This window comes from Panthera pardus, unplaced genomic scaffold, assembly GCF_024362965.1.
Source record: "Panthera pardus isolate Hobbes unplaced genomic scaffold, ASM2436296v1 HiC_scaffold_27, whole genome shotgun sequence".
Taxonomy (NCBI): Eukaryota; Metazoa; Chordata; class Mammalia; order Carnivora; family Felidae; genus Panthera; species Panthera pardus.
In genome coordinates, this window is record NW_026526843.1 from 40,916,360 (window position 1) to 40,943,010 (window position 26,651).

Consider the following 26,651-nt stretch of genomic DNA (forward strand, 5'->3'; position numbering starts at 1 on the left):
CATGTTGAGAGTATATTAACCTTTGATACAAAGTGATGAAAATGCGAATTTATCTGTTGTATTCCTCAAAAAAGAAAAACAATAATTCTAGTTTAATCATGATTTAAAAATTATAAAAAATTCCAGTAGAAGGGTATTCTGCAAAACACTTGACCTATATGCTTTAAAACTGTCAAGGTCATCACCAATAAGAAAAATCTGAGGCATTTTCACAGCCAAGAGGGTCCTTAGGAGACATAACAAATAAATACAAGTATCCTGGATGAGATCTGGAAGCAGAAACACATCAGGTAAAATCCAAGGAAATTTGAATAAGGTATATACTTTAGTAAATAATAAAGTGATAATATTGGTTTATTAATTACAATGAATGTACCATAATAAGATAAGAAGTTAATAATAGGGGAAACCATGTGAGGGGGTATATGGGAACTCTGCACTACCTTCTCAGTTCTAATGTGAATGTACAGCTATTCTCAAAGTCAATTTTCTTTCTTTCTTAAAAGTTTGTATTTAGTGTTCTCCTTGGCAGCTCATAAACTAAGATTGGAATGATACAGAGATTAGCATGGCCCCTGTGCAAGGATGACATGTAAATTTGTGAAGTATTTCATATTTTTGAAGACATAATGGTCAAAACATTTGGGATGCAGCAAAAGCAGTCCTAAGAGGGAAATATATAGCAATACAGGCGTATATCAAGAAGCAACAAAAATATCAAATAAATAACCTAACCTTACACCTGAAAGAGCTAGAAAAAGAACAAGTGAAGCCTAAAGCCAACAGAACAAAGGAAATACTTAAGTTTAGGGCAAATAAATGATATAGAAGCTAAAAAAAATAGTAGAACAGATCAACGAAACCAGAAGCCAGTGCTTTGAAAAAATTAACAAGATTGATAAGCCCCTAGCCAGACTTATCAAAAAGAAAAGAAAAACAACTCAAATAAAATCACAACTGAGAGCAGGGCCATAACAACCAACTCCATAGAGATACATACAATTATAAGAGAATATTATGAAAAATTATATGCCAATGAGTTAGACAAACTGGAAAAGTGGATAAATTCCTAGAGACATACAAAACTGAAACAGGAAGAAATAGAAAAATTAAACAGACCCAGAGACAGCAAGGAAATTGAATCAGTAATCCAAAATCTCCCAACAAACAAAAGTCCAGGGCCAGATGGCTTCACAGGGGAATTATACCAAACATTTAAATAAGAGTTAACACCTGTTCCAAAAAACTGAAATGGAAGGAAAACTTCCAAATTCATTCTATGAGGCCAGTATTACCCTGATTCCAAAACAAGAAAAAGACTTCACTTAAAAAGAGAACTACATGGATGTTAAGATTCTCAATAAAATACTAACAAATCAAATCCAACAGTACATTAAAAGAATCATTCACCACAATCAAGTGGGATTTATTCCTGGGCTTAAAGGGTGGTTCAATATTTGCAAATAAATTTAATACACCACATTAATAAAAGAAAGGATAAGTACCATATGATCCTTTCAATAGATACAGAAAAAGCATTTGACAAAGTATAACATCCATTCTTGATAAAAAACCCTCAACAAAGTAGGGATAGAGGGAACATACCAAAACATCATAAAAGCCATATATGGAAAACCCACAGCTAATATCATCCTCAATGGGGAAAAGCTGAGAGCCTTTCCTCTACAGTCAGGAAGAAGATAGGGATGTCCACTTTCACCACTGTTTTTTAACATAGTACTGGAAGTCCTAGCCTCAGCAATCAGACATCAAAAAGAAATAAAAGGCCAAACCTGCAAGGAAGAAGACAAACTTTCCCTATTTGCAGATGATATGACACTCTATATACAAAACCCACAGACTACCAAAAAATTGCTAGAACTATACGTGAATTCAGTAAAGTCACAGGATACAAAATCAACATACAGATATCTGTTGCATTTCTATATACCAATAATGAAGCAGCAGAAAGAGAAATCAAGGAAGTGATACCATTTAAAATGGTACCCAAACCCATAAGATATCTAGGAATAAACCTAACCAAAGAGATAAAAGATCTGTACTCTGAAAACTATAAAACACGTATGAAAGAGATTGAAGATGACACAAAGAAATGGAAAGATATTCCATGCTCATGAACTGGAAGAACAAATATTGTTAACATGCCTATACTACCCAAAGCAATCTGCACATTTAATGCAATCCCTATCAAAATACCACCAGCATTTTTCACAGAGCTAGAACAAACAATGCTAAAATTTGTATGGAACTACAAAAGACACTAAATAGTTAAAACAATCTTGAAAAAGGAGGCATAAGAGTTCCGGACTTCAAGTTATATTACAGAGCTGTAGTGATCAAGACAGTGTGGTACCAGCACAAAAATGGCCACATAGATCAATTAGAACATAACAGAAAACCCAGAAATAATCCCACAACTACATGGTCAACTAATATTCAACAAAGGAGGAAAGAATATCCAATGGGAAAGGACAGTCTCCTCAATAAATGGTGTTGGGAAAACTGGACAGCAACATGCAAAAAATGAAACTGGACCACTTACACCATACACAATTCAAAATGGATGAAAGACTTAAATGTGGGACAGGAAACCATCAAAATCCTAGAGGATAATACAGGCAGTAACCTCTTTGACACTGGCTATAGCAACTTCTTTCTAGATATGTCTCCTGAAGTAAGGGAAACAAAACAAAAATAAACTATTGGGACTACATCAAAATTAAAAGCTTCTGCACAGTGAAGGAAACAGTCAATAAAACTAAAAGGCAGCCTATAGAATCAGAGAAGATACTTGCAAATGAAATATCTGACAAAGGGTTAGTATATAAAATATATAAAGAACTTATCAAATCAACACCCAAAAACCAAATAATCCAGTTAAAAATGGGCAGAAGACAAGAATAGGTATTTTTCTAAAAAATAAATATAGCTAAAAGAAATATGGCTAATATAGACACATTAAAAAATGCTCAACATCATTCATCAACAGGGAAATACGAAACAAAACTAGAATGAGATTTTACCTCATACCAGTCAGAATGGCTAAAATTAACAAGACAGGAGACAATAGGTGTTGGAGAGGATGTGGAAAAAGGGGAACCCTCTTACATTGTTGGTGGGAATGCAAAGTAGTGAAGCCACTCTGGAAAACAATATAGAGTTTCCTCAAAAAGTTACAAATAGAACTACCTTACCATCCAGCAATTGTACTACTAGGTATTTACCCAAACGATACAAAAATACTGAATTGAAGGGACACATGCATCCTGACATTTATAGCATCATTATCAATAATAGCTAAATTATGGAAAGAGCCGAAACGTCCACCAACTGATGAATAAAGAAGTTGTGTGTGTGTGTGTGTGTGTGTGTGTGTGTGTGTGTATAAAGGAATTATATAATGTAATGGAATTATATAATGGAATATTACTCAGCCATAAAAAAGAATGAAATCTTGCCATTTGCAATGTGGATGGAACTAGAAAGTATTATGCTAGGCGAAATAAGTCAGAGAAAGACAAAAATATGATTTCACTCATATGTGGAATTTAAGAAACAAAAATGAACATAGGTTAAAAAAAAAGGGAGTCAAGCCAAGAAACAGACTTTAACTATAGAGAACAAACCAATGGTTGCCAAAGAGGAGGTGGGCGGTGGGGAGGGGCTAAATAGGTGATGGGTATTAAGGAGTGCACTTGTTGTGATGAGCACTGGGTATTGTATGGAAGTGATGAATCACTGAATTCTACACCTGAAACTCATATTACACTGGAACTTAAATAAAAATTTGGAGAAGGAAAAACAAAGTTTTTATTTAAATTCCCCTTAGTTAACATACGGTGTAATATTAGTTTCAGGAGTACAATACAGTGATTAAACACTTCCTTCCATACAACACCTGGTGCTCATCACAATAAAGTCTATTTTAAAAACCTCTTAAATAAGAAATCTCCAGGCCAAGATAATTTCATTGAAGAATTCTGCTAAATGTTTAATGAAACATTAATACAAATTATATACAATCTTTTCCACAAAATAGAAGTGGAGAGAACACTTCCTAATTTTTTATGAAGTTAATATTAGACTGGTACAAAAGCTTAACACAGAATAAAAAAGAAAACTATATACCAATATCCATCATGAATATTGATGAAAATTCCTTATAAAATGTCAGCAAATGTAATTCAGCAATGTAGAATAATAATTACATACAATGGGGTTTATTTCAGTGATGAAAGTCTGGTTCAATATGTAAAAATCTGTCATTTTAACCCATCATGCTAACAGGCTAAAAAATGAAAATTATATGATCCTATCAATCTATGCAGAATAAAAACAAAAAAATTCAACACTTGTACATGATAAAAAATAAAACAAGATCCACATATGAGTGAAAACATATGATATCTGTCCTCTGACTTATTTCTCTCAGCATAATATCTTCCAGTTCCATCCACATTGCTGCAAATGGCATGAGTGAGCACTGGGTGTTGTATGTAAGCCAATTTGACAATAAATTATATTCATAAAAAAATAAAACATTCCGAACAATTCAAATAGAAGAGAACTTTCTCAACTTTATGAAGAGCATTGTATTAGTGTCCTATGACTGCTGTAACCACAAATGCAGTAGCTTAAAACCAGAAATTCATGGTCTCTAAGTTCTCAAGGCTAGAAGTCTGAAATCAAGGTGTTGTTAGTAGGGCCATGCTCCTTCTAAAGCCTAGAGAGAAAAATCTTTTCTGGCCTTTTCTGGCTTCTGGTATCCCTAGGCATTCCTTGGCCTGTGGCAGCATAAAGCCTGCCTTCATTGTTACTTGGTATTCTTCCTAAATATATCTCTGTATCTGTATCTCCTCTTCTTATAAGGGCACCAGTCATATTGGATTAGGGCCCACTCTAATGACTTCATCTTAACTTGATTATATTTGCAAAGACCCTATTTTAACACCTTCAGGTACCATGGGTTAAGACTTTATCTTTTTTGGGGGGGACACAATTCAACCCAAATAGTCCACTCTCTGGCTCTCCATAACATATATATTAATCATTTCATTTTTAAGAGTCGTGTTTTAAAGTTTCCTACTGTATGTATGGATTTTTAATTTGTTGCAGTTCTAGCAGATTCTATCTATAAATTAAAATTTTTGCTTTGGGGTGCATAAAAGTTTGTTATGAGTGGTTCCTTTTATATTTTAAAATAGTCCTGTAAATCCACGGAAATCTATTCACCATGAATTTTATTTTGTCTGATATTAAAATCGCTATAGTTATTTGGTTCTTTCTTTCACATATGCCAGATTTATCTTTTCCTGTCTTTGTATAATGCTTTTAAAAGGACAGGCATACCCCTTCTGCCATGTGAGGTTACATTAAGAAGATGGCTGTCAATGAGGAATCAGGCTCTCATCAGACACTAAAGCTACTAGTGCCATAATCTTGAACTTCCCAACCTCCAGAACTGTGAGAAATAAATTTCCGTTGTTTATAAAATCAGTACAGGCATACCTTGGAGATATTGCAGGTTCAGCTCTAGGCCACGGTAATAAAGTAAATATTACAATAAAGCAAGTCAAATGAATTTTTTGTTGTCTTGGTGCTTATAAAAGTTAATACTATACTGTAGTCTACTAAGTGTGCATTATGTCTAAAAAATGGGCATAGCTTAATTAAAAAATACGTTATTGCTAAAAATGCTAATCATCTGAGCTTTCAGTGAGTCATAATCACTGATCACAGATCACCATAACAAATATGGTAATTATGAAGAAGTTTGAAATATTGTGAGAATTAACAAAATGTGACAGAGACACAAAGTGAGCAAATGTTGCTGGAAAAATGACAGACTAGCTTGATGCAGGGTTGCCACAAACTTTCAATTTGTATAAACTGCAGTATCTGAGAAGTGCAAAAGAGTCAGATGCAATAAAGTGAGGTATGCCTGTAATATACATACATTAAACATCAGTTGGTTTTCTTCGTGAAATATTTAATATTAAAGGAATTCTTAAGTTTCATTTCACTAAACCTCCCATAGTGCTACTCTCCTACCTTTATATGCAACTATTTCAACAGTTTAGTGTATACCTACCCTTCGAGTCCTTTTATCTGTGCATTTACCAGTAATCGCGTATTAAGAAGAAACATACATCTTTTTCTTTTTTTTTCCCTTGATATCATTTTTAATAGACTTAAATTACATCTATTTGGGACTAGTAACACCATTCTTTGGTGGTGGCTCATTATAAGATATTGTATTAGAAATCTGTAAATTAAGGAACTGTTTCTTATGATATGCACCATTTTCCTGATTGGCATGTTCATCCAGAGATTTCTTATATAGTTCTTTAATTCTTCAATTCCTTCTCCCGTAATTGCAGAGATGGGGATGATGTGTTGGAACTCCACAGTCCTCTCTGGAATCATGTTTTTCTTAAATAAATGCAAAAAGCTTTAGGATTCTGGAGTTGATTCATCAGTACATGGAACATATCTTGGGCACCTGGCAAGTCCATTTTATTAACTGCCAGGAGTGCAGGTTTTGTCTGAAGTTACTCTTTGTACAATTCCAACTCTTTTGTAAGAAGTATTATGGTTTCAAAGGCAGTTCTGTATTGAGTTTGGGAAGAAAGCTGAAATCCAGAAATGTTGACAACAAAAAGTAGTTGTCTAGTTCTTTCTATATGCTTGAGGAATTTGGGGCCCATTCCTTTGTTCATATGCGCTCCTTCTATTAAACCAGGAAGATCAGCTACTGATATCTCTCTGAAATCATTATACACAATCTTTCCAAGTTCAGGCTTTAATGTTGTAAATGCATAATCTGCGATTGCAGGTTTTGCATGAGAAACCTGACTTAGCAAAGAGGATTTTCCTGCATTTGGGAATCCTACTAGGCCTATATCAGCTATAAGTTTTAGATCAAGGTGAATGACTCGTTTCTGGCCTTTCAATGGTAAGAAATTTGTAAGTAATTTACCACCAAGACCTCCTTCAGCTACCAAAATTCTGTCCTTCTCTTTATTGAGTTCTCCTATAATTTTACCATTTTCATCAGTTACTGAAATACCCACAGGTACAGGAATTTCACAGTCTTTTCCTCTGGAGCCTTTCAGTGCATTAACACGACTATTTGCTCCTTCTCCAGCCACAAACCGTTTCCGAGGATATTTGTCTTTAAGTTGTTTTAAAGTCATTTTCTTATGGGCTACAACCCAGACGTCACCACCTTTTCAACCTTCTCCACCTAAACGAGGGTAACCCATTCCACCACTTCCTCCCCTGGTGAAGAGTCTTAGGTTATCAATGAAGTTTCCATACTTTCTGAACCACACGCTACCGCACCGCACCATGACTGTGACGTGCTAGGGCTGACTCCCTCGAAAGTGTACCTACAACATCTTTTTCAATGTGCGTTTTATAATGCATCACACATGTTTTCACCTGATTTTTAAAAAAAAAAAAATTTGAGTATAATTGACACACAATATTACATTAGTTACAGGTGTACAACATAGTGATTCAACTTTTCTATATGTTATACTGTGCTCACCATAAGTATCACTACCATCTGTCACCATACAATGCTACTACAATACCACTGACTATATTCCCTGTGCTGTATCTTTTATTGTCATGACTTATTCATTCCATAACTGGAAGCCTGTACCTCCCACTCCCTTTCACCCACTTTGCTCACCTCCTCACCACCTCCCCTCTGGCAACCCTGTTTGTCCTCTGTATTTATAGGTCTGCTTCTGCTTTTTATTTGCTTATTATTATTATTTTTTTTGTATTCCATGTATGAGTAAAATCACATGGTATTTCTCAGTCTGACTTATCGCACTTAGTGTAATATCCTCTAGGTCCATCCATGTCATTGCAAATGGCATGATCTCATCCTTTTTATGGCTGCATAATATTCCATGCTCTTCATTCCAATATACATACCAAATCTTCCTTACCCTTTTGTCTATTGATGGACACTTAGGTTGCCTCAATATTTTGACTACTGTAAACAATGCTGCAATAAACATAGAGGTGCATATATCTTTTCAAATTAGTGTTTTGATTTTCTTTGGGTAAATACCAACCAGTAGTGGAGTTATTGGCTCATACAGTATTTCTATTTTTGACTTTTTGAGGAATCTCCATACTGTTTTCAACAGCAGATGTGACCTGATTTTATTTTACTATTTTTCTGTGTTAGTACATTTATATTGGTCTCATCTTTGTAATAGATACATAGAATTTAATTTCTGAATATACCATCATTTACTTTGTTATTCCTCCTTTTGTGGCAGGTTTGATTTTATCAGTTTTTATTTGTCATGACATAATTTAATACAGACAAATCCTGTAAATATTTCTTTTCCTTAAACATACAGGTATTTTGAGTGACAAGGTTATGGTTCTAGGCTCTGGCTCTAAAGATAATTTAGGATGTCAGAGGATGGAGAATTTAATCTTATGACTTATATGACAATCTAATTTCTACAATAACTGAGATGCAGTACATATTCCACAGAGGCAGAGATCTTCAGCAAAGGCATGTGCTGGCAGGGACGTCTGAAAACCAGCTTCTGGTATTTGGAGTTCCCAGTAACCCTTGTCTGTGTGTTTATGAGTAAGGGTTCTAGCTGCAGGTAGATGGAAGTGTTCTGATCCCTTCTGCCATGTCATTCATACCTGAGGCACTTACTATAGGGATACAAAAATGTCTCAGATATGCTTGGATTCTCCCCCTCATTGAGAACTGGCATCATTAGGTGCCATGTGAAAATGAGAGTGGAATTAGGATTGGGTGATTCTGAGATCCCCTTTAGACCCAGCATATGTTATAAACATCTTGTATGAGTATGCTGAGCGGGGGCTGGAACACAGGTGTGTGCCTGACAGGAAAGCTAAACTTGTCAACTTTTCTATTTAAATGGATTCCCTGATTCCCTAAACCATTGTACAGAAATATTTTCCCTTCAATGTATATCCCTACAGTATGTTTCTGGTGTTTATTGTAATATTTATTCATTCATTTATTGGATGGAGAGGCTCAAGTATCTGAGGTAGAGATTAAAATTTTGCCTCTGAAGATGAACTTGTACTATCCAGTTGCCATAGAAAACTGATGTCAACCGTAGAAACATGATGTACTTTTTGGTTTCTATGACACCTGAACTATGTTATCTTATCCTGTGAGGAAAAATATTTAAATTGGATGTTTACAGGCAAAAAGTGTATGATACTTGCATCAAAATAAGATAATTTGGGTGTCTCCCATCACCACGAGTGTGTGCATATGTGAGGGTGTTGCGGGGACAGTTATTAAATATATGATTGCAAATGTAAAGGCTGATTACTCCTGTTTTGAAAGGAGGCTGGCAGCCACTGCAGAGAACAGACTGAAGAGGCTGAGTCACTAGTTATTCCATTTCCTCCCTTGTTTTTGTGTCCTTGGATGACACGCCATAGTATGAGGGCTCTGTGATCTTGGACTCTATAAAGCCAAAGTCTGTAAACTGTTTTTGACTATGCACCACTCTCCATGAAATATTTTTGCAGTAGCTGTGAAAGATGTATTTTCATTTATATCTTTGTATATTAAGGAAATTTGGGGAAGGTACATTATGAATACCCAAATTTTGAAACAAATGAATTGTGAAATACAATGAATATAATAGAAATTCGAACACATTTTCCCCTGTACTTTAGTGGATCATTTGCACATCCCCTAGTTACCTGAACACCATTTTGGAAATTATGGCTATAAACTTTTATTACATAACCAAAATCTGCCAATGGCTCTCCATTATCTATGCATAAAGTACAAGCCCCTTAATAAAGCTTTTGGTTTCTGTGGTTGAATTTTTATTGTGATTTTGTTGGTGTAATAGTTTTTTTTTTTCTATTTATGGACCATGTTTCAAAAGAAAGGCAGATTATTTAAACTACTTATTGTTGTTTCCTTTATATTAGCTATGCTTCAGTAAGCAGTTGGTATAATGTCTATTTAAATCTTTCAGCTTTACATTTCTGACTCTGCTCTGTGACACTGAAGCATGGTCTCTGCTAACCCTGTTTCTAATCTGCTACCTGGTTCCTTGTTAGGCTCTGCTCATGAGTGCCACCTGGAGACATGTGTCTGGAGGAAGAGAAGCAAGTTAACCACAATTCTGTTTCTAGGATGAACTCTACTTGATCATAGTGTATTATTCTTGTTTTATATTGTGGTTTAATCTGCTAAAAACACATTTAAATTAAAAAGGCATATTGAGCTATAGTTTCTGTTTCATGTCATGACTTTTCTTCTTTGATTTCTAGGTAATGCTGACTTCATGTAATGAGGTGGGAATTGTTCTGCCTCTTCTATTTCCACATATGATAGATTAACAGGGACAAAATTTACCTTCTGTATTAATGTACTATTGTTGCAGTAACACATTACCACAGCACACATTTATCATCTTACAGTTTGGGAGGTCAGAAGTCTGAAATAGGTTTCATCAGGATGAAACCAAGGTGTTGGAAGGCCATGCTCCTCCAGAGGCTCTAGGGAAGAATTTGTTTACTTGTTTTTATAGCTTCTAGAGCTGTATATATTTCCTTCCTTAGATTATGACTCCTTCCTCTATCTTCCAAGGCAGCAGGGTGGCATCTTCAAATCTCTATTTCCATCTTCACATCTCCTCTCTTATAAGGACACTTATAATTACATTGGGCCAACACAAATATTGCAGGATAATCTCTCTGTTCAAGATCCTTAAGTCAATCACACCTGTAAAGACTTTTCTGCAATGTAAGGTAATATATTCACAGATCCTGGGGGTTAGGATGTGGACATATTTGGGGATCCCTAATTTAGACTACCGCAAATTCCTATGAAGGAACAAAAATAATCAGAAAAAAAGTGAAACAATGGTTTTCAACATACTGGACAAAAAGCAAAAATGGAGAGTGATAAATGAGAGACGGGAAACAAGTTACAGTTAGCATCATACTTATTGGTGAAAGACTGAAAGCTTTTGTCTTAAGATCAAGAGTAGACAAGGATGCCTGCTCTTGCCATTTCTGTTTAAAAATATACTGGAAGTCCTAGCCAAGGCAATTAGCCAAGGAAAAGAAGAAAAAGGCATGCATATTGAAAAGGAAAGAACAAACCTATTTCTATTTGCAGCAGACATGGTCTTAAGAATAAAAAATCCTAAATAATCCACAAAAAATCATCAGGGTTGAGTTCATCAAGATTGCAGGATATAAGATCAATATACAAAAATCTGTCGTTTTTTATATTGAGATCAACATATAAAAATCTGTTTGTTTTTATATTAGCAATGAAAAATCCAAAAACAAAATGAAGACATGAGTTCCCTATATAATAATGTGATATAAATAAAATACTTAGGAGTAAATTTAACAATACAAATGTCCCTCAATTGATGAATGGGTAAATAAAATGTGTTCTATCTCTACAGTGAAATATTATTTGACCATATAAAAAGAATGAAGTACAGATTCATGCTATAATTTGGATGAATTTTGAACACATTTTGCTAAGTTAAGAAATCCAGTGAAAAAGGCCATATATTGTATGTTTCAAATGATATGAAATGTCCAGAAAAGGCAAATTCATAGAAATGGAAGGTGAATTAATGTTTGCCTGGGTCTGGGATAGGAAGCAAGGATAGACTGAAAATGGGCACAGAGGATCTTTTTGAGGTGTTGCAAAATTTCTAAAATTGAATAGAATGTATAAATTGTGGTAATAGTTGCATAAATTTCTAATTTTTATCTAAAATTATTTAATTTTACACTTAAGTAAATTTTGTGTTATCCTATTTTACGTTTATGTTATTTTATGACTCAATCCCATAACCATGAGACCATGACCTGAGCCGAAATCATGAGTCTGAGTCTGGGGGTGCCTGGGTGGCTCAGTTGGTTAAGCATCTGACTCTTGATTTCAGCTCAGGTCATGATTTCACAGTTTTTTGGTTCGAGCTCTGTGTTGGGCTCTGTGCTGACAGTGAGGAGCCTGCTTGGGATTCTCTCTCTCTCTCTCTCTCTCTCTCTGTGTCTCTCTCCCTATCTCTTTCTGCCCCTACCCTGTGTTCACTCTCTCTCTCTCTCTCTCAAAATAAATAAACTTAAAAAAATTTAAAAAGAATGAAAAAAAAAAGAAGAAATCAAGAGTCAGACTCTTAATCGTCTGAGTCGCCCAGGCACCCCCTGGTTTTTTTCTAATGTATCAGTATCTTTGTTGAGATTGAAAGACAGAGAAAAAGAGAGTTTTTTCTTTCCTATTGGCACAAAACATAAAACAAACAATGCATACAAGAATTTGTGCAACATATTTTTAAAATGTTGTCTTGGGAAGGCTTTAAAGAATGAGAAGACATGACAATTTAAAATTCTCATTTTATCATTTCCCTGCTTTTATATCTTGAAAATTTATTATCTTTTAATCAGAAAAACAACTGTAACTTATAAGCTTAAAAGATGAACATATATTCTTTCAAAATGACACTCAAATTATGACGAATCTATAAAATAGACTGTTAAGTTTAAAATAACAATTTTTCTATAAAATTAAAATTTAGAAGTTTATAGATCCAAATATTATCTTAATTATGTGACCATTGATGATGTATATTTTCTTAATTTTTAGCATCTTTTAAAATTATTATTGACCAGTTTTTTTTAAGTAAAATGGTTCTGAAAAGAGCCTATTCCATTTTATTGTGCATGCACACACGCACACACATTTAGGAGAGGGCAATTTTCCATAGGCTGGAGAACGTTCTTAGGCAAGGTTGGTGGAACTTTCTGTGCACTCAAGAAAGTCTGCATACAGGCATGGTGGCTATAGCTGGGTGATGATCTAGGATCTAATTTCTTTCCAACTAGCAATGCTGGCTGCAGTTCTGCCCTGAACACATGGTTGTATTTTCTACTTTTTTGGAGGTAAATTGTGAGAGAGAGGTTTAATGTTTAAAATACTTCTTACTGAAAAATATGGAGCATGGTTAAGACCTACCCGTCTTCTACAAGACCAGATTCTAGTCCCTGAGGCAGTAATGACTGGTAGAGACAGTATGTTCACCTGCTGTGATTGCAGAAAAATCAGGGTTCCCATTTTGGGTTCACAACTTCCTAGTCATGTGACTAATTTCATATACTGGATGAGCTGTTTTTTTTTTTTAAGTTTATTTATTTTTAGAGAGAGGGCAGGGGAAGGGCAGAGGGCGAGGGAGAAAGAGTGAATCCCGAGCAGACTCTGCAGTGTCAGTGTAGAGCCCAACACACGGCTTAAACTCATGAACTTTGAAATCATGACCTGAGCCGAAATCAAGGGTCAGACGCTTAACTGACTGAGCCACCCAGGCAACCCTGGATAAACTGTTTTATACTACATCTCTTTTCTCTGACTTTATTAATCTGAGTATAGAATGTAGTAATGTGGTTGGGATGTCTTCATCACTCTTATTTAAAAATCATTTTCTTAATCTTAGCTTCACATTATTATAAGAGACCTAACTCCTAGCATCATTTTTTTAAGGTGTATGAATTTTAGCATTACATTCCATATCAGTTATCTGTTGTCATAATAATGCTGCTTTAAAAAAAACCTAACAGACCTCAGTGACATATCAATAACCATTTAGAATATGAGTGTGCAGGTGAGCATTTTAGTGTGGATTCAACTGGGCAGTTTTCGTGATTATGGCTGGGTTCACTTGCATGTATGTGTGTTGTCTGGCTGTCGGCTGATTTGGACAGTCCTCATTTCAGAAACCTAGGATTTTCCGGCTCTGGTGCATTTGTCTTTTATATTCCATTAACTTAGCCTTGGCATATTCTCATGGTGATGCCAAAGTGCAAGTATTAAGGCTGAAATGCAAAAGTGCTTTTTTAGATCTCTGATTGTGCCACCACAACTTACATCTCATTGGCCAATGCAATGAAATGGATAATCTTAAAATCAATGGATGAGAAAATAAAGTTCATTTCTCAATGGGAACTTCTATCATTAGGCAAAGGATGTAGAAACGAGACTATAATCAGGAAATCTATAGGAACAAGCAGTTATCTTGTACTAGATGCAATACATAGGAGAAGGTCTGGGTTAGACTAGAATTAAATGTGTAGCCAAACTGAATTCAGAAAAGGATCAGTAGTAATCAGATATACAGGCTCATTGTCTAGCTGCTACTGTTTTCCAAGAATGAAATATAGTGGTGTGGTTGCATGCCTGAGCTTTTTATTAGAAAATGTAAACATAAATTTACCATATGACTCACTAATTCCACACTTTTAGAAATTCTTTTAGAGTTTTAGAAAATATAAACTACTCTGTAGTAACCAAAATCATAACACCAGTTGCCTAAAGTGGGTAGAGGCAGTATTGACTGCATAGGGGCAAAAGGGAACTTTCGGGGTTGATGGAAATTTTTTCTATCTTAAATTTGGTGGTAGTTACATGGAGGTATATGTTTTCCAAAACTCAGTGAACTCTACACTTTGAATTAGTGCAGTTTATTATACATAAATTTCACCTCAAAAACTGATAAAAATTTATCTCTATCCCCCTTTCTATTTTTCTTTCTCTTTGTCCAGAGAAAATAGTGATATACAGATAAGCATTACCTCCTAACTGAAGTTAGCTTTGTGACTTAAATATCCAGGGATTGAAAACAATCCAGTCAGTCAGGAAAGTAGTCACAACAGGTACATAGGAAGTACTCTCCAGCCCATGAAAAATTTCACCCTCATGTAAAGACAAGGCTATATGTGCATGTGTGTGTTAACAAAAACATGCTATTTTCAACTTTTTTTCCTGATTATAAAATTGCTTACTAAATAGTCAAATAAGATATTGAAAACTATCATGGAAATATATACTGTATCATTAGAAATTCCATCACAGAGAGATGGTCAGTGTTAAAATTCAGGTTTATATACTTGCAAATTTTTATTTTATTCAAGTACATATTCACATACTGTTTAAAAATGGTTCTTCTGGGGTGCCTGGGTGGCTCAGTCGGTTAAGTGTCCGACTTTGGCTCAGGTCATGATCTCGCAGTTGACAAGATTGAGCCCTGTGTCTGGCTCTGTGCTGACACCTCGGAGCCTGGAGCCTGCTTTAGATTCTGTGACTCCTTTCTTTCTGCCCCTCTGCTGCTTGCACTCTGTCTCTCTCTCTCTCAAAAATAAATAAGCATCAAAAAAAATTTAAAAAATGGTTTTTCTAGAGAGGTAAACAGAATTTTTAAACATCTTCCCTTGTTCATATGGGTCTAAATAATCTTTGGAAATTAGTTCAAAGGAATATAACCCCATATTTAAAAAATTTAATTTCAGTTATTTTTATGATTACAAAAGTAATACATACAGAAAATACTAGAAACATCTGTAAGATAAAAAGATTGAATTGTCCTGTCCTCTTACTCCATTACTGCTTCCTTTTTAAGCAGATTTGCCTGTAGTCTTCCAAAATATGTTTCATTTTATATTCTATGGCAATAGGGGCACCATTTTCTTTATACATGGATAGATATTTAGATAGATGTTATGGATAGATAGATAAGCAGATAATGATACCAATAATTATCATCTTTTGCTAAACAGTAAAATATCTTATTGTGGGCTATAACCTTTAGAAAGCCTTCCACAAGGCAAATATTTCACAAAAATAAGAATAAACAAACACCTATATTGTAAGAAAGTCCAAGTTTATATTCTTTTAAAAATACATAATAACTTTGCAACTTTCCTTCTCTACATGATGAACAGCCTTGTCAAGTTTAGATTAAAAATATTTCAGAATGTATTCAGATGACACTAAATGAAAGTTTAAGTTGTAGCTATACAAGATACAACTATACTAACTTATAATTTATAGCTATACATTTAAAATTTATAACTATACAAATTTTCTCTTATGTTCTTCAGAAAATTTTCATAGTTATCTTCAAAGAGGTCTTGCCCATTTGGGAGTGTTATAAATATATAATAATTAAATGGCAAAGTGCCTTAAAATCATGAAATTTCCACAGATTAAAAGGAAAAGGAAAAGTTTAGACTTGTTTCACTTGCCCCAATTTTATAATATGTCCCAAATACAAAAACTTATTCCCATGTGGAGGGCCATCTCTCAATTCTTCATTGAACAAATAAATAATTTAGAAAACTTTTGCATCCATAAAGAAACCTTCAGGGCACTTTCCAAGAAACAACAAAAGTTGTAGAAAACAACATTTGTACTTGATAAAAAGCTTCATTTTATTTTTATTTGGATGGATTTTTAAAAATTCTGATGTGAACCCTTACCCATTCACAGACCATTTCCCCAGTAGAACTCATACTCCTGCCTACAATGCAGCAATAAATTTTAATGAAAGATGCTTAAATATTCAGAAAACCACAATAGATTAGACTTCCACAAAGATCCCGTAATTGTAATTATTTCAGTAATGGTGTATTGGATTAAAATATAAGAGTATTTTCCATAATTATCAACCTTGAGGTAAAGGTACTAGGCAAGTGATTGTTTCATCACATACAGAGATCCTTTAATTGTGTTCAAAGACAAGGTATTGCCCATGCTTCCAGGAGGCTCTTCCATTATTATTTGCACTATCTTTTGTCATTTAAAAAATCTGGAAAGAAGCAAGAAATCCATAAAGAGGGAATGAATACATCTATGGTCTATTCCAAAAATAGAATAGTATGTATCCATCAAAAAGAATGAGTAGCCAAAGTATGGAAAGAGCCCAAATGTCCATCGATGGATCAATGGTTGAAGAAGATGTGGTATATATATATACAATGGAGTGTCACTCGGCAATCAAAAAAAGTGAAATCTTGCAATTTGCAACTACGTGGGTGGAACTAGAGGGTATTATGCTAAGCGAAATTAGTCAGAGAAAGACAAATATCATATGACTTCATTCATATGAAGACTTTAAGACACAGAACAGATGAACACAAGGGAAGGGAAGCAAAAATAATATAAAAACTGGGAGGAGGACAAAACATAAGAGACTCTTAAATATGGAGAACAAACAGAGGGTTACTGGAGGGGTTGTGGGAGGGGGGATGGGCTAAATAGGTAAGGGGCATTAAGGAACCTACTCCTGAAATCATTTTTGCACTATATGCTAACTTGGAAGTAAGCTAAAAAATAAAATTAAATTAAAAAAAAAGAATGAGTAGGATCTAAATGCATTACAATGGATTGGAAAAAATAATTTATAGGCCTAAATTTCTGTAATAATATAATTGTTTAACATCTACTTTTATGTGGCAAATGATATTAATTTTTTTCTATTAAGATATAACTATAAATACATGTATAGGAGGGTATGCACAAATGTAACAAAAGAGTTACAAATAAAGGCAGTTGAGGACTAGAATGGATGCAAGTAGTGAATTGGGACATTATTATCATATAATATTGTAAATTTTCAGAAGTCATTTATGTTTTAACTATGTAATTAAATATTAATTCTTAAAAGAGGATAAAAATACAAATCATTGATATTAGGAATGAAACTATGCATATAATTATAGAGTCAGAAACCATAGAGAGGATGACTTCTGTTTTTAACCTTAACAAATAAAGAGATTGGAAGACATCACTCCCATCCTTACAGTAAGAAAAAACTGGACAAACTGAAAATCAGTAATTTTCCTTGACTCATCAGATAACTGGTGTCATAGGAGAAAATACCACACTAGGAGAAAGCCACATTCTGAGATAAATAGCATGTAAGATACACTTACTTGGAACAGAAGCATCTGGATGCTATAAGCAGTAAGACCACTTATTCACCAGTAAATTTAATGAATTGCTGGAGGCTGAATGTGAACTAACATGAGAGTGAGAAAATCCTTGGGGCTGCAATCATAGAAGGTTCCACACATTTTCATGAGCTTTTCTTTCAGGAACCCTACCAGGTTCCCTATCATGTTCTCCTGTGTGGAGCCTTAGCTGTAGCAGGCAGAAGGAAAAAGTTAATTAAGAAAACCTCCCAGGTTTTTCTCCATAACATAAGCTTGCTTTCCAGCAGAAAGACTCACCAGAGTGAATTAGAAGTTTATTCCACCTGGGAGAAGGGAATTCTCTGTTCTAAACCTCTTCAGCCTTTCTGTCTTCCTTTTTAACCTACGGGGGAGAAAAACATAGTCAATAGAAACCAGGGCTCTATGGAAGTAGATTGGAGCCATTGAGCCAAGGAAGACAGCAGAAACAAGGGCAAAAACAAAACAAAACAAAACCCCCCAAAAACAAAACACAAAACAAAACAAAAAAAGCCATATCCCCGAAGGAAAGACAGAAACACGTGTGCAAACCATACTTCTGAGACACAGGCCTACTAAAAGAATGAGACTTTATCACAGCAGCACTTTTAAAAGACACAAACTACCAAAACTCACTTAAGGAGAAATAGATAACTGTAAAAACTCTATATCTATTAAAATATTGAATTACTACTTAAAAAACTTTAAAGAAATTTTTTAATGTTTATTTATTTTTGAGAAAGAGAGACACAGAGTGTAAGCAGGGAAGGGGCAGAGAGAGAGGGAGACACAGAATCTGAAGCAGGCTCCAGTGTCTGAGCTATCAGCACAGAGCCCAATGCAGGGCTTGAACTCATGAACTGCTAGATCATGACCTGAGCGAAGTCAGATGCTTAACCAACTGGGCCACCCAGGCGCCCCAGAACCTTTAAAAAAGAGAAATCACCATTCTTATCTCAGATGGTTTTACTGGTAAATTCTACCAAACATTTAAGAAAGAAACAATACTCATTTTTCACAATCAATTCCAGAAAATAGAAGAGGGAACACTTTCCAACATATCTTATAAGTATCACCATAATACCAAAAATAAATACATTTAAAGAAAAACACAACAGACCAATATTTCATGGGATGCAAACAAATATCAACAATAACAGATTAGTAATTAAATCCAGCTAAATATCAAAAGGATAATGTGTCATAACCAAGTGGGATTCATTCCAGAAACACAAAGCAGGTTTGGCATTTGTAAGTCAGTCAGTAATGAATTAATAGATTGAGAAAAAAAGTATATGATTATTTTAATAGATGCAGAAAAGGCATTTGACAAAACATAACACATAACACTCCAAAAACCAGGAATAGAGGAAATTTCCTCATGCTAATAAAAAGTATATTTTTAAAAACTCCAGTATTTGACATCATATTTAACAGAAAAAGACTGAAGTCTTTTCCCCAGTGATTGGGAACAAGACAAGGATGTCTTCTCTCACCACTCATATTCAAAATCATACAGGAAGTCCTAGATAGTCCTATATAGTAAAATAAGATAAGAAAAAAAATTAAAATTATGTAGACTGGAAAAGAGGAAAACTGTTCTTATTTACAGATGACATGAATGTCTATGTAGAAAACCAAAAGAATCTACAAAAAGACTCCTGGAACTAATCACGTATAGCAGCAGTCACTGCTTACAAGTCAATACACAAAAGTCAACACAAAATACAACTAGCAACAATTACATCAAGAAATTTGAAAAAAAATAATCATTTTCAATAGCACTCAAAAATTTAAAATATATATATTTTACAAAATATGTATATGATTTATATATGGAAAACTATAAAACACCGGTAAAAGAAATCAAAGAGATGAATAAATGGAGATATTTCATGTTTATAGATGGGAAGACTCAATATTGTTAAGAAGTCAATTCTTTCCATTTTGATCCACAGATTTAATGTGATCCCAATAGGCAAGAAGTGAAGGCTTGGATAAAGCATGTGATTATATATCAGAGTTGGAAACATCAGTATGAACTCATGTTTAGCTAAATATAGAGATGGGTAAATATAGAACTAACTATAGATATGTGTGTATACTTAGGTTAGCATATACACATATACTTCTAAGCCCTAACTGCTGAGAAGGCTTAGAAGCAATGACAATCCAGTAATATTGAGCACATCCAGAGGTGCCTGGGTGGCTCAGGGCATAATTGAGCCTTGCATCATGCTCTCTGCTGTCAGTGCAGAGCCCACTTCGGATCCTCTGTATCCCTCTTTCTCTGCCCCTCCCCTGTGCACGCTCTCTCAAAAAGAAATAAACATAAAAAAAAAAAATAATGAGCACATCCAACACCCATATCTTCACTTCTAATTCCACTCTAATAAAAGAAACCAAGAGTCCTTAGAGAAATGGCTAATTGAGGGGATGGGTCAGGGAATGCAAAGATGAGCCTGTAATACCTTGTACCACCAAAAAGTTAAAAAGTGCTAAAAAAAAAAAACCTATGGGGATATGTCAAAGGGACACAGGAGCTGACTGAAAGAGCTCCCAATGGCCAGATCTGGAACAATTTGATTAACAATATTAAAGATTAATATATAGGTAGAATAATCTAGACAATGTGATAGGTAGATCTGTGGAGAATAGAGAACCCAGAAATAGACTCATACAAATATGCCTGATTCTTAACAAAGGTACAAAAATATTTCAATGGAAGGATGTCTTCTCAACAGATGATGTTGGAGCAATTGGACACACATATGCAACAACAACAATAATAAAAACCTCAAACTAAAATTTATACCTTATACACAAATTAACTCCATGTAAAATGCAAAACTACAAAACCTTAAACAAAGGAGAGAGTTTTTGGGATATAGCTCTGGGCAAAGAGTCCTTAGAGTAGGTACCACAAGCAAAGGGAAAATGAATTAGCAGAACCTAATTAAAATGTAAAACTATTGCTCTGCAAAAGACCTTGTTCAGAAGATGAAATATAAGCTACAGACAGGGATAAATTATTTGCAACCTCATATTTAACAAAGGACTAGTATCAAGACTATATAAAGAACTCTCAAAACAGCAAATACACTAAAAAGTATAGCTAGAAAATGGACAAAAGACATGAAGAGGCATTTCACCAAAAGGTTTGTACAGATGGCAAATAAGCACTTGAAAAGATGTTAAACATCATTGGCTAATCAGGAAATGCAAATTAAAACCACAATGAGATATCACTGCACATCTATAAGTACAGTTAAAATTAAAAAAAAACTGTGATATCATGAAATACTGGTGGTAATGCAGAGAGAAACTTCATCACTGAGATATTGCTAGTAGGAATGTAAAATGGTTCAGCCACTCTAGAAAGCAATTTGGCAGCTTCTTATCAAACTAAACATGCAACTGCCATAGGATCCAGTAGTTGTACTCCTAAGCATTTATGTCATAGAAATGTAAATCTAAGTTTACACAAAAATTTGTACATCAATGTCCATTATAACTTTATTTTTAATAGCCCCAAATTAGAAGCAACCCAGATGTTCCTTGGTGGGTGAATGGTTTAACAAACTGATACTATTCAGTAATGAATAGTAACAAACTTATTGATACATGTAATAATCTGGATGAATCTTCAGAGAATTATGATGAGTGAAAAAAGTTAATCCTAAAAAGTTACATATATACAGTTCTGCCTGTATAACTTTAACATCACATATCAAAGACTGTGAAACCCTAGTTTTACTGGAGAAAAATATCCCTCTTAAATTTTCACATTGTGTTAGCAGAATGGTAAGTACAATATTTGTAAATCCATTTGACACCATAATAAATTGAACTTGTAAATCCATTTGACACTATAACAAATTGAACTGAAATATTCTAATTCAAAAAAAGAGAAAACACTTGAAGGAATTCTAGAAATGGAGAGCTGGTTAGTAGTTGTCAGGGGTTAAGGGTAACAGTGGAGTAGGGAGAGGGTAGTAGATGTGGCTATGAAAGGACAGCTTCGGGGATCCTTGTGATAACAAAACTGTTCTGCATCTTGACTATAATAGTAGATACATCAATCCAAGCCTGTGATATAGTGTATTGAACTAAATACACACAATTGGATATATGTAAAACTGGTGAATTTTGAATAAATTAATAAATTGCATCAATGTAAATTTCCTGTTTGTGATATTCTTCTACAGTTGTGCAAATTGTTACCATTGAGGGAAACTGGGTGAAGGGTACAGGGGATCTTACTGTGTTATTTCTTATAACTATACATAAATTTACAATTACCTCAAAAAGTAATTGAAAATATTCAAAAAACCATGATAAACAGATAAAGATATATTGGCAGTTGCAAACAAAAGTAAATCAAGTGTTAACTAACTTAATACCAGAAGGTAGCACATTTGTAAAAAGATTAGTCTTGCAAAGGACTTGGAAGGACATTTCATTATGATAAAAGGAAAGTATTCATTCTGAAACGTTGATATACCTAAGTTTTAAATCTATAAAGCGAATCTGATAGAACTACAGAGGTTATTTTTAAATTACAAATGGAATTGTAGAACTGAAACCAAAGGTTAATAAAATTAAGGACTTTTTAAATGAGTAAAATGGTGGATTAAACACAGGAAATATAAATGACCGAACTGGAAATTAAGCCACAGTAGAATATATACAGATAAATCAAAAAGAGAAAAACTTTAAAAAAAAGCAACAAAGAGCAAATGAGACTTGTGGAACACAGTGAAAACAGTTAACAGATGTGAAACTGGAGTTATAATATAAAAAGGAAGAAAGAATTGGCAACAGTTGAGGATAAAATGGCCTAGAATTTTCTGTAAGTAATGAAAATAAAAAAAGTCACAGATTCAAGAAGAGATACAAACCCCAAGCTAAATAAATACAAAGAAAACTGCAACTAGGTACATCATAGTGAAAATGCAGAAAACCAGACAAAAAACTGTAAAAGTGATTAGAATAAAAAACTACATGTATATCATGTCCAGTCAGGAAATAAAAAACCACAACAGTTATTTAAACATATTTTAATAGTTACCTCATTTAATAATTACTATAAGATTAAAAATGCTAAAAGGGAACAATGAGGTAACACAGATATAAGAACAGTAGGAGAGAGATGGCAGAGTATGAGCACCCTAAGCTCACCTTGTCCCATGGATACAACTAGGTAACACCCGTATCAGTGTAAATAACTCAGGAAATGACCTGAAGACTGGAAGAACAAACTCCACAACTAAAGGCAGGGAAGAGGCCACCTTGAAGAATGTAGAAGGGGTGAAGGAGTGATCTGGGAGCAAAATGGACTCCTTTGAGCCCTCCCCACCTTAGTAGCCATCCAAGGTGGGGAGGGAGTTGGTGGTACAGGGAAGGGCAGAAAACAGACTTTCACACCAGGGAGCCCAGGAACAGGGAAGATGAATCTCTGTAATATTTGCCTTCGAAAGTGAGAGTGGCTGAATTTCATGAGTTCCTAAAACCAGCAAGAGTTAAAGCCTGGAATTTAAAAAACTGGAAGGTTTGGCTCTTGGAGAACCCCAAAGCTTTAGGAACTGTACCCTGCCCTTAAAGAGATAGCACAACAAACAGCTTATGCAGATACTTTGTAGAGCCAGCAGTTTGGAAAACAATGGGGACAGACATGAAGGTGAGTGATTTGCTCATCTCAGAGCATGGCTCAGAGACACAGGGATCATGGGAAGACCCTTCCAGGAATGAAGGAGCTGGCAAGCACCATTTCCCTCCCCAGCTCCCCAGCATAAACAAAGGCCACCTGTGAGAACCATCATAGCACCAACACTCTTTACCTAATTTGCTTACAACAAGCCCCAACCCCTGTGCTTCCACGGATCCACTCTTCATAGTCATACTCATCTGAGTCTCTACACTGTGGGTCACCTCCCTCAGAAGACCAGGGAAAACCTCAGAAGCACCACGTCTCCTGATCCACACCTATTGTGGGATCTCAGTTCTGGCAGTAGTGGCAGTGGGTCTCATTTTGTAAGCAGACCATCACACACCTTGTTTAAAACGTGCCCGACCACTACTGGGAACCAAACACTGCACACATTAGGCAAAAAGAGCCTCTGCAAAATTGAACTGAAGGAAAAAGATGTTAAGAGTCAACAGCAGAGTACATGCAATGTGCATAGGAGATACTTACTGAAGCACCAGTGGGAATGGAAGGCAATGCACTGCAGGGCACTCCAGGACCTCTTCTTCATAAGACTTATCATTAAGAGCAAGAGAAGTAGCTGACTTTCTCAGAACACATATAAAGACACAGAAAATCAGACAAAATGAGGAGATTAGAAACATCTCCCAAATGAAAGAACAGGACCAAACCACAGCAAGAGACAAAAGTGAAAGAGACATAAATAATATGTTGCATAGAGAATTTAAAGTAATGATCATAAAAATACTCCCTGGACTAGAGAAAAGAAAGGAAGACATCAGTGAAACCCTTAACACAGAAATAAAATAGAACAAATCAGAGATTAAGAACACAATAAATAAAATAAAAAATATATTTAATGTAATAAGTGACAGGTTAGATGAAACAGAGGAATGAATTAATGACTTGGAAGACAGAGTAATTGAAAGTAACCAAGCTGAGCAAAGGAGAGGAAAGAGAATTATGCAGATTGAAAATAGTCTTACAGAAAACACTGACTTCATCTTGCATAATAACATCCACAATATAGGGATCTCAGAAGAAGAACAGAGAGATAAGAGGGCAGAAAATTTATTGAAGAAATAAATTTGAAAACTTCCCTAATCTGGGAAAGGAAGTAGAGATCCATATCTAGGAGGCAGAGAAAGTCCCCCCCAAAATTCAACTCAAGGAAGTCCACACCAAGATACATAGTAATTAAAATGACAAAAACAGCAATAAAGAGAAAAAATTAAAAGCAGCAAGAGAAGACAGTTACGTACAGCAAGAGAGGACTATTACATACAAGAAACCCTATGAGGATGGAGTTTTGGAGGAAGATGGCAGCCTAGGAGGACGCTGGGCTCACCGCGTCCTGCTGACCACTTAGATTCCACCCACATCTGCCTAAATAACCCAGAAAACTGCCAGAAGACTAGCAGAATGTACTCTCCGGAGCCAAGTGTAGACGAGAGGCCCATGGAAGAGGGTAGGAAGGGCGGAGAGGCGGTGTGCGCTACACGGACTGGCAGGAGGGAGCCGGGGCGGTGGAGGGGCAGCCCGCCTGGCAAGGCAGAGCCCCCGAGTCTGGCTTGCAAAAGCAGAGGGGCAGATGGAGTGTGTTCTGACAGCCAGCGGGACTTAACATCTGGAATGTTATAAGTCAACAGCTCTGCTCCAAGAGCAGGAGGGCTAGAGAACAACGGAAGGGAGAGTTGTTGAGCCCTGGAGGACAGAGCTCAGCTTGGTGGGGAACAAAGGCACTTGCCAACGCCATCTCCCTCGCCCATCCCCCAGCCAAAATCCCAAAGGGAACCAGTTCACATCAAGGAACTTGCTTGCATATCACAAATACCCAACACCGTGAGTCTGCCCCTCCCGCCCCTGTGCACCTTGCAGATCGACCCCAGCTAATATGCCAGATCCCACCAAAACAGCACCACAAGCCTGGCAGTGTGCAAGTAGCCCAGACAGGGGCCACACCACTCCACAGAGAGTCCTGCCCCTCGGAGAGGGGAAGATAAGGTACACACCAGTCTGACTGTGGCCCCAGCGGTGGGCTGGGGGCAGACATCAGATCTGACTGTGGCCCCGCCCACCAACGCAAGTTACTCCAGACAGCACAGAGGAAGAGCCCTGCAGTTCTGCGCCACTCCAGGGACTATCCAAGATGACAAAACAGAACAATTCTCAAAAGAAACTCCAGGAAGTAGCGACAGCTAACGAACTGATCAAAAACGATTTAAGCAATGTAACAGAAAATGAATTTAAAATAATAGTCATAAAATTAATCGCTGGGCTTGAAAAAAGTATACAGGACAGCAGAGAATCTATTACTACAGAGATCAAGGGACTAAGAAACAGTCAGGAGGAGCTAAAAAATGCTATAAATGAGCTGCAAAATAAAATGGAGGCAACCACAGCTCAGACTGAAGAGGCAGAGGAGAGAATAGGTGAATTAGAAGATAAAATTATGGAAAAAGAGGAAGCTGAGCAAAAGAGAGATTAAAAAAAAATCCAAGAGTATGAGGGGACAATTAGAGACCTAAGTGACACAAATAAACATCGTAACATATGCATAATTGGTATTCCAGAGGAGGAAGAGAGAGGGAAAAGTGCTGAAGGTGTACTTGAAAAAATCATACCTGAGAACTTCCCTGATCTGGGGAAGGAAAAAGGCATTGAAATCCAAGAGACACAGAGAACTCCCTTCAGACATAACTTGAATCAATATTCTGCACAACATAGCATAGTCAAACTGGCAAAATACAAGGATAAAGAGAAAATTCTGAAAGCAGCTAGGGATAAACGTGCTCTAACATATAAAGGGAGACGTACAAGACTAGTGACGGATCTATCTACTGAAACTTGGCAGGCCAGAAAGGAATGGCAGGAAATCTTCAATGTGATGAACAGAAAAAAATATGCAGCCCAGAATCCTTTATCCAGCAAGTCTGTCATTGAGAATAGAAGGAGAGATAAAGGTCTCCCCAAACAAACAAAAACTGAAGGAATTCGTCACCACTAAAACAGCCCTACAAGAGATCCTAAGGGGGATCCTGTGGGACAAGGTCCCAGAGACATTGGTACAAGCATGAAACCTACAGATATCACAATGACTCTAAACCCATATCTTTCTATAATAACA

At 35.6% G+C, this 26,651-nt stretch overlaps 1 non-coding gene and 1 pseudogene across 1 annotated transcript; one reads left to right on the plus strand and one right to left on the minus strand.

Moving 5' to 3' along the window:
• The first annotated feature begins 516 nt into the window (after window positions 1–516).
• Window positions 517–620, plus strand: LOC128773948 (U6 spliceosomal RNA). Its single transcript, XR_008418441.1, has one exon. It is a non-coding gene; the product is annotated as a U6 spliceosomal RNA (small nuclear RNA).
• A 5,576-nt stretch (window positions 621–6,196) lies between these two features.
• On the minus strand, window positions 6,197–7,390 carry LOC109258687 (GTP-binding protein 10-like; annotated as a pseudogene).
• Window positions 7,391–26,651: the final 19,261 nt, after the last annotated feature.